Source organism: Cimex lectularius, unplaced genomic scaffold (genome assembly GCF_000648675.2).
Source record: "Cimex lectularius strain Harlan isolate CLEC.00 unplaced genomic scaffold, Clec_2.1 scaffold352, whole genome shotgun sequence".
In the NCBI taxonomy this organism is placed as follows: domain Eukaryota; kingdom Metazoa; phylum Arthropoda; class Insecta; order Hemiptera; family Cimicidae; genus Cimex; species Cimex lectularius.
In genome coordinates, this window is record NW_019392944.1 from 64,895 (window position 1) to 75,397 (window position 10,503).

The 10,503-nt window shown below is 34.7% G+C and overlaps 1 non-coding gene across 1 annotated transcript; it reads left to right on the plus strand.

Moving 5' to 3' along the window:
• Positions 1 to 5,762: 5,762 nt before the first annotated feature.
• On the plus strand, positions 5,763 to 5,836 carry Trnak-cuu. Its single transcript has one exon. It is a non-coding gene; the product is annotated as a tRNA-Lys (tRNA).
• Positions 5,837 to 10,503: the final 4,667 nt, after the last annotated feature.

The following is a 10,503-nucleotide window of genomic DNA, read 5'->3' on the forward strand; positions in this document are numbered from 1 at the left end:
CTTCGGCTAAATACGCCGTTGCTCTACCACTTAAGCGATCGTGACTTCGATCCACTTGGACACCAACTTCCCATCTCAAACCTACCTTTTGCATTTTCCCTCCTTTTTGCCATTTTTCAGTTTTCAGTGTAATCAAGATTCGATTCTCGGTGACAAATTAGCGTATTTAGCAGAAGGTCGTGGGTTCGAATCCCGTTCGTGACACTGACTTTTTTATCTCAATCAATACCTTACTTAAAGATTAATTAATTGAAAAAGTTATTCGGCCAATCGGCCCACGAACTCTAATGAACGGAATTAAACAGTAAGTTTATTCAATTTTACTGCTAGATTTAGCAATTTTCAAATTTACGTTAACAATAAAGAAATTGTTTCAAGGCTTTTCTCAAACAAGAATATTCCAGAAAACAGAAAAGAATTTTGACTTGCTTCGTTATAATTTTGTATACTGTAAGTTTTTCCATGGCAAATATAACTAGTTTTTACATTAAAAAGGTAGTATTTCAAACCTTCAATTTTTAAAGCCTTTCTAAAAGAAATAAATTATCAATGTTGAACTATTCAATGTTAATTATACCACTAACATTTTATAATTATGTAATATGTACGTTCATAAATTCCAAAGATTGAAAGAAATTTTCTGTCCTAAATATGAAAATGTTGAAATAAGAAAAAGAAAAGATCTTTTTTTAATTAGAAAAGAAAAAGATTAAATTCAAATTATAACTACTTTAATTTGCACTCATTAGTCATCAATCATTAGATCATCACTATCTACATCATGGACCGGACGTTCGCAGAAAAATTACGAGCAGGACACTCGCAAGGCAACATGGCCAGGACTCACTAAACCTCAGAGGAACAAAACTCGACAAACTGATAAATTTTAAAAAATGACAGAAAAGTTTCCGGTGATGAATATTGATGCTAGCAGGGCCTTCGTCATGGAGATCTATACTGATGGTACAGAAACAGAGGAATATGTTTGATGCACCTTCGCTATTTACCAATACAATTAGTTTCATCGCTGAAGAAAAATTCAAGCTTAGCGTGTTCAAACAACCAGGAAGCACATGCCAGCAACTGTCAAACCTCTGGCATAGCTAAACGACAACACATTCAGTAATGTTAAAATCCACTTTCCTCTCATTGAAGACGTCAGACTCGCACTAATGTGCGTGCGGCACCGTTGTAACGATTCCTTTACATGGGTTAAAGCACGCATTAGATTTGTCGGTATGAGCATGCAGACATACAGGAGAAAAATGCGTCTAACGAAACCGAAATTCCGAACAGTTATTGCAAATTCCCGTCACTGCTTTGAAAAGGTCGATTTAAAAATTAATGACAAAAGCTGTTATTACGTTGTTATTTAAATCCATTTTTCAACCTTCCTCACACTCTTGAAAGAAAAAAAAATATCGATCTTGGGCGTTTTGTAATTAAGTAATATAGTTTAACGACCCAATATCGAGACGGCTATAATGTACAAGTTTCTGCAAACAGGACCTAAACTTGCCTTTGAAACGGTATTCACGTTATCTCTATAGGCAGCCAGCAAATTATAGTCGATTAAAGGTTTATGTTTGTCCTCTACGACATTTACAAACTTCTTTTTCTTCTTTTATCGATTAAGTATGTAGCGAAAATATACACTGAATAACGTCAAAGTCGATTTATTTTTATGCTGAATCTGTGTATAAATGTAGAAGCTTTTTATTTATTTTCTTTTATTTCTTGTCAGTTTTATCAGTAACTAAATCAAGACAAACTGAAATGAATTGTAATTTTCTTGCGTTCTTCCATTTATAATAGATCTTTAATGAAAAAGTAACGGCAAAAGTTTAGCTTTTTAACTGTTTGTGTTCTTATCCTTTCTCCTTTTAATGACGAATGTTGCAAAATTTATTTCGTTTGCTGTGGCCAAGAAAGCTAAATGAAACAATCGTCATTTTCCTCTTTTTTCCCTCGGTTACCAAATTTCTCTTTCACTTCGGAAGGCCATAAAATAAAAACACAAGTTTAAAATTGCATATGGCGTCCAATTATGCCGTATACAACGGGGTAATTTATTTATTTACAGATGGCAAACCAAGTGGGGTATTAATAAACCGAGTTTGATATTCTATTTTGGCCTGGTTAAATTCGGTCATTGGTTATTCCCTTGAAGACAGGCGAGGTAATTGAGATTAATACAGGCAAATTACAAAGAAACGAAGGGCACAAAGCTCAATTAGAAAACAAATCAGAGGTTGGGAGAGTCGGTTTGACTGTTTAATATTTGAAAGGACCGCCTCTGGTTGTAAGGAGAGGAATTGATTTACAAATTATTAACTTCCACCATTTAATGGTACGTTAACCTACATTTTTTATTTTTTGAATGAAACCCACAATTCTCGGCTCCACGGTGAATTGTCTACTACAATTATATCCTGGGCGACCGTATTATTTTCCAAGTGAAATTGCACATCTTGCATAATTTATTGACCCTATTGTTGTTTAAAGCATCTATCTTCAAACGTGTCGTACATTATTTATAGGTCGCAGAAAAATTATAGGTTTTGTTTGTACTGTTTTATTCTTCCGTCATTGATGAAAAACTCCTTTCTTTAATATTTATCCACAATATCGTTAAATAATTTTACTAACTTTTATAAAAACGCCAATGAGAATTAAGATTTGGCCGAGTGGTTTGAAAGTTGATGAACTGCACCGCAGATATACACAGAATATGGCGTTAGGCCAAAATGCCTCGAGCAGAGCAGGGGGTGATCAAACTTCCAGAAAAAGAGAAACAAAATTATATGCACTTTTACGGAATCATTTGTTTCGAAGCAATTTGGCGTTCTTTCGCCGGGTCCGTTGCTTTTTCACCCTCTCCGCCTTACCCTCAATCACTTTTACTGTTATTCTGTATCTCTTAGTATCTTTCTCCTTTTCAGGCACTTCCTCTCTCGCTTTCTCTTTCACTCACTCACACACACTTCCTCTCTCTCGTTGGCACAATCTTTCATTTTCCTTCACTCTCCTCTCTCCATCTTTTTATCTCTATCTCCATCTGCCTCACTCTCTCTCTCTTTCGCATCCTCTTCCATCCGCCTTATCTTTATCTTCTCTCTCTCTCTTTCTCTCTTTCTCTCTCTCTCTCCTTTCTGAATCTCTTTATCTTTATATCTATCTCTTTAAACTCTCTCCATTTTTTCTATCGCTTTCTCTCATTTGCACAAATTTTGTATTTTGTAAAAATATATATTTAGTTCAAATGTCAGCAACTAAATTTGAAATGAGAAATCAGAAGATTTTATATTTTTTGTACACATGTAATTTTATGTGTAAAATCATAGTCGAGAAATGTCAACCTAATTTACGTTTGACTAAAGTTAGGATATCAAAATTAGATCTGTAGCCATCTCTAAGTTTGCAAGCTAAAATAAGATGTTCTATTTATCAATCAATCTCGCTTGTTTTTTCGAGCTCTAGTTTTGCATTAATTGTAACAGATATCGTTCGCGAATAAATTTGCGAGAATTTTTAAATAAATCGATATTCATTCACTCATTCAATCGTTCTCCACCTCTCTTTTCTCTCTCTCCACTCTTTCTCTTTCACCCCTCCCTCTCACTCTCATTTACTCGTTGGCACAATCTTTTATTTTCCCTCACTCTCCTCTCTCCATCTTTTTATCTTTATCTCTATCTACCTCACTCTCTCTCCCTCTTCCGCATCCTCTTTCATCCTCCTTATCTTTATCTTCTCTCTCTCTCTCTCTCTCTCTCTCTTTCTCTCTCTCTCTCTCTCTCTCTTTCTCTCTCTCTCTCTCTCTCTCTCTCTCTCTCCTCTCTGAATCTCTTTATCTTTATATCTATCTCTTTAAAATCTCTCCATTTTTTCTCTCGCTTTCTCTCATTAGCACAAATTTTGTATTTGTACGTAAAAATATATATTTAGTTCAAATGTCAGCAACTAAATGTGAAATGACAAATCAGAAGATTTTATATTTTTTGTACACATGTAATTTTATGTGTAAAGTCATAGTCGAGAAATGTCAACCTAATTTACATTTGACTACAGTTAAGATATCTAACTGAGGTCCGTAGACATCTCTAAGTTTGCATGCTGAAATAAGATGATCTATTTATCAATCAATCTTGCTTGTTTTTTCTAACTTTCTTTTTGCGTTAATTGTAGGAGATATCGTTCTCTCATTCTCTATCTATTTCTTTCTCCGTCCTATTTTCTCTCTCTACCTATTGACATTTTGTTTTTCTTCTTCTTCTTCTCACACTTATCTCACACTTTCTAACCAGTTGCTTTTGTCCTTATTATGATTTTTATATTTCAGAACATACTTCGCAGCAGCAGAAAATGATGGAGTGGGTGACCGATGAGTGATTATTTGCTGATTTGAAGACTTCCATTGCTAGCCATCAGTGCGCTGAGACCAAGGGTGACTTTTGTTGTGACGGACACTACCGTTTTCTGTTCCTAGAATGTCATCGTAGTGACCGGTCTCAACGACTCCAATTGACCGAATTATCTCATCAGGGACTTGCCGTTTTATCGAGATTCCTTTCCAGACAAAGAGACCTTTTATGTAAGTCACTACTCTCTTGCCCAGATGACTGCCGTGTCGTAAGAGTAAGCAACAAGCATATATCTTCTAGCATCTTCATGTAGAATATACTACCATAAGAGATATTACAGACGATTGAGCCGTGTCCAACTGCCCCCGAAGCCCTTTCTTTCACTGAGATGACTTTATACCATTCACCTTGAAAGTTGCTTCTTCCATCTTGTTCCATCAATCAGTGTTAGTCATTCTTTACATCCAATGTTACTAACATCTCTAATTTTCTTGAGTATAAATCTACTGAACTAATGATCTCTTTTACTATTGTGGAATTGTTTTTCCTAAACTGATGTTCTATTTTATACTGAACTTCCGAGCTCTTGCCAGCTCTTGACACGTATGTAAAATCATTTGTATTAATGTGTGGTGATTAGTGACCGTTAATCGATATTTATTTAGAAATCGTGAGATGCGGTCTGGTATGATGTAGGTTTCAGAAAAACATTTTCTTCATCGTGCCAACGTTTCGATCTTTATTGAGATCATCTTCAGACCTGGGATTTATAAAACATTGTTTAAATTATACGAATGCATATAAGATAATTCAAGGAATTGATACAATGATGTACCCAATAAAAAAATGTTGGTTTAATTTGTGACATTCTTGTTTATTTATTTAGTTCATTTTTTTCATTTCCTGAACGTCAAAAAAATTTAAATATATATTTACACCTTTTTTTATTTTTCTAAAAAGATTATTCGAAAATCGTGAGATGCGGTCTGGTGTGATGTAGGTTTCAGAAAAACATTTTTTTTATCGTACCAATGTTTCGATCTTTATTGAGATCTTCTTCAGGCCTGGGATTTATAAAACATTGTTTAAATTTTACGAATGCATATAAGATAATTCTAGGAATTGATACAATGATATACCCAATACAAAAATTGTTGGTCTCATTTGTGACATTCTTGTTTATTTATTTAGTTCATTTTTATCATTTCCTGAACGTCAAAAAAACTTTTAAATATATATTTACACCTTTTTATTTTTCTAAAAAGATTATTCGAAAATCGTGAGATGCGGTCTGGTGTGATGTAGGTTTCAGAAAAACATTTTTTTTATCGCGCCACGTTTCGATCTTTATTGAGATCATTTTAGGTTGTGATGGGGGAGTTGGTGTCCGAGTGGATCGTCACGATAGCTCAAGTGGTTAGTGCAGCGGCGTCTTTAGCCGAAGGTCGTGGGTTCGAATCCCGCTCGTGACACTAGCTTTTTCATTTTGACCAAAATCGTACATAAAAAGAATAATTAATTGAATGAAGTAATTTGGTCAATAGACAATAATGGATTTAATAGAGATCGAAACGTTGGCATGATAAAGAAACTGTTTTTCTAAACCTACATCATGCCAGACCGCACACACTAAACCTTAACGGTCACTAAATGTTACACATTTATGTAAAGAGTAGTTGAGATGCAAAAATCGTGTCACAAGCGGGATTCAAACCCATGACTTAGTTCGGTAAGTCCAACCCTAACCATCCCTAACAATTTAGTTCACATATTTAGATTTGATTGAATGGTTGTAAACAGACATAGAAAGCTCTCCTCAAACCCATGTGTTCGTACCTCACCAACCCCAAAGTACACATTGTCGAACGGTTTGTGAACGGACGAAATGAATGAACCTAATAGATGGAAAAACCACAAGGGCCTTTCATCTGATATGAACTTTTTCTTTACGAGGGTGGGAGCTGTAATTGTGGACGAGGACAGTTTGCTCAGGTACAAACCCCGACGATTAAACTCCATTATCCAAGGACAAAGCGGAAAGGAGGTCGTAATCCATCTGAGCCCCATGGGCGGGTCCTCTGCCACAAGGCCTAAAGAATAAACAGCACGACAAAAGACAAGCCTGTAACATTAGAACTTTTTTGTCATTTTTATTGGTCGGTGAAAAGGTGCTAGCTGAAATAACATTCCATAATGCAGCCCTCCGTCTGGTGGAGGGTGAGTCCTTCGGTGACGGGATTTGTCTTCCAGGGATTACCACACTCCTGGCACAATATCTCCCCCTTAATGAAAACACACGCTTGAAAGTGCAAACACCTAAGTAATTTTTAACGTTTCTAGTGGATAAAAAAAACAAAGACTAAAGTTGAATTATAAAACTTGTGGGTTGGAATGTTGATCCCCAGCTTAGCAGCGGGTTATCAACAAGGTACAGGCTCCCAGATAGCAATGCTTAATTCGACTTGAAAGCTTGCTACGTTTCTGCCTTTTAAATGCCTAAAACCGAGTAATTAATTATTTCAATCTAAATAATAAGTACGTTCAATTAGATAATTTTGCAAAACAAACGGGTTTATTTATATATTTTTTTCATTTTTTTTTCTTTGTCCTCAACTAAAATTAGACAATAGAGATTCTCGATGATAAACTAGTGCAAAACTTTCTACAATTTTGCCTTTGGGTTCCTGCGTCAAACTCCCTTTCACGTAATTGTACCCTTGTCGTTTCTATTGATCTTCAAGTTGTTCTTATTTATAAATAAATTTTTAATTGTTTAAAGTCTGAACCAACCCAAAGCTAACTATTTATACTACACTGGGAAAAAAAAGGTCTTATTTAAAAGAGTAATTTTAGTCTCCGTAAATCCTCCAATTCCCGATACAATCGTGCAGACAAATATCGATTAATCAATCCTTTTTTGGGAATTTGGGTCCAGTAGGAATGTCTATTAGGTACTCAATTCTTAATATATCCAAGGAAATGTAAGCCGATAATGATAATAATAATATTTTAATATTCCTTGCTTTGATATTCTCGGCAAGTGTGATTTGGTAGTCATGCATGTCTCCTGGTCTCCCTGGTTTGTTTTATTAGTAGCATGAATATTTTGCAATAAAATACAAAGTCATTTCCTTTTAAAATACAATTCTCGCAAACTTTGGGTCAAATTCGCATTGGAATAGATTCCTTCAGCTTTAGCTTTAATATCACAATTGTACAGTATTGTGTGATTTAATTTACTTTTACTCCAAACCCTTTCATTTCGCCAAATTTAGCAGGAAAATGCCTACTCTTAGATTTCTGTCGTAAAATAATGAAAGTTTCTATGTTTAATGATTTGAAAATTTTTATGTTAAAGTAAAACATTTTTCAATTTCTCGTATAACAATTCATAAATAATTGATTTTTTTAAATATTTACGGCCATTTAATATACGTTTGAGAATTTTTGATTTTCATGCTTTACGATCGTTCTGATCGGTTAGAAAAAATTTAAAAAAATCCATTATATTTCGTAGTCCGATTGACCAAATAACTTCTTTCAATTAATTAACCTTTATGTAAGGTATTGGTTGAAATGAAAAAGCTAGTTTCACGAGCGGAATTCGAACCCACGACCTCCGGCTAAATAAGCCGCTGCTTTATACGTAAACAGACGTCAATATTTCTGCGGGATATTCCACATTTAACGTTAGATTAAAAAGTCTCTATTGTTCATAATTTTATTTCAATTGTATTCCAGATATATCACTTTTTGTGGATCAGTATTTCATAATTTTTTTACATAAAAATCTCCCTTTGTCATGAAATAGTAATCCTACCCTAAGATCAATGGAAAAAAAGCGTTACAAATACTGTAAGATTTAGTAGCTTTTTTATTGTAATTAAACAATGACTATTATAAAAACTTGATTAATGAAAGTCTACTAGATTTTCGTTAACAAATATGACATATGATCAATTCTGATTACTGATTTATAAAATCCCAAATATACGCTCACATGTATTAACATACCTAAAGGAACCCATCACTTTTCGCAGTGCTCCGCCAATTCCAGCTTTTGCAATTTACAATAAGCTATCGGTAGGCATCAAGGTTGTTGGCAGTCCGGGGTCAGACGTCGCTCTTATCCGTTCAACTGCAACATAGGGCTCCAGGTTCAATCAACAGCTAGGCCATTTCAGTAGACAACGCATGCAATTCCTAAATCCAATCCCACGCACAGTTAGGGAGGTGGAGTACTCGGTAATCCTCCATCACCCTTACAACAACTAACCTAATTGAGAGTTAACGGAGTACTCAATATTACGCTATCCACCCTCTCACACTATACATTCACGCTAATAAATACATTCAGTTTTAACACAGTCTACGGACACAAAATAAAACAACCCACTTTCCTTCAAGTATTAGAACAAAGAACCGAGATACTCGCTGTCTTGCTCATATAAATCGTATCCGGTAGTATTCCTACGCACTGTCTATATGCCCTTATGTTCCCTTCAGTAAGTGGGACACATCGAGCAACCTTTCTGTACAATGCTGGGCACCCAGTTTATATTTGTTTGGCCTAAAAGTTAGTGTCCATTTGTCATGGCATGGCCTGTCGTTAATCGTGTGAGGATGAGAGTTCTTCTAAGGGAGGATTGAAAAATGGCAAAAAGGCGGTAAAATTCAAAAGGTGGGCTGAGATGGAAGTTGGTGTCCGAGTGGATCGAAGTCACGATAGCTCAAGTGGTAGAGCAGCTGCATATTTAGCCGAAGGTCGTGGGTTCGAATCCCGCTCGTGACATTGACTTTTATAACTCAATCAATACCTTACATAGAGATTAATTAATGTTCTTCTAAGGATCAAATCTTCCGAGAGCCACCTATCGAGAAGATATAAAATCAATTCTAGTTATTTTAATTTAAATAAAAGTTACGCGTTAACAAACAATATTTTATCAATTGACAGTGATTTCGACACAATTTCATTTTTAAAATTTCCTTCATTTCATATGTTTTTACCTTATATAAAATTGATATTTTTATTCTAGCTAATATAAATACATTTTTTTATATTTTTGTAATACCGAATTGATAATAGTATACTCTAAACATTAAAAAATGAAAATTGCGATATATTCGCAACATTGAACTTTGTCTCTAACATTAACCTCAATTAACAAAAATTTCAAATGTCCAACGATGAGATTTTTAATATTTGAAGAGATTGGAGTGTTTCGGTGAAAAAACCTGACAATGTACTACTTTTAAAACTATTGATATATCAATACTCACTTGTCTTCCATGTCTATGTATTTTCCTCTTGTCACACCGACTGTGTTAACCATGATCTAAATAAAGCCAATTTGGTTATTTATTAATTAAAATTTAGGATGTCAAAAATATAAAAGATAATGTAGATTTCTACTGCATGATATCATGTGAGAAATACATTTATAATTTGTCATCTCTGTCTTCCTATCTGTTACTACAGGCAATCGTTCCACAAGCTTTCAAAGAAATATTTATCGCATACAAATAAATAAAATGTCTCATAAAAATTTGTTTACAAAAATATTATGGTCTTAAATTTAAATTTATAAATTGCCTGCGGTACTTTGAAAGAAGAAAAAAGTGAGAAAAATATCATGCCAAATAAATTCATAGTTTATTTTCTCGTAAATTGCTTTTTTATCCTTATATGTGTTATTAACTTATTGATTGATTTACGCAGGTTAAATTTTGCATATAAATACACTTGTGTGCATACATGTGCAGAACGGAGCCTAAGACTTCTTGTGCCTAGACCGCAAGAATGGCCCACTCCGGCGTTTTGGTGGACGTGGGGTTTGATTTTGGTCCTATCTGTACCACCGTCGAAGTTAGGATCAAGGGGCTATCGATAATAGGATCATTTCAGCTCCCAATGCATGCAGTTTTAATCTGAACACACTCATCAATCATTCTTAATTGCATTCACTCTTATTTACATGCCTTTCACTCAAGCAGGGTGATGAAGTACTAGATATTCCTCAATTACTCTGGCACCTACACGACTAACTTGACCGAGGGTCGATGGGTACTCAATATTTCGCCAAGGACCCTATTTAACATTTACGCTAATAAATATATTCTCTCTTAACACAGGAGA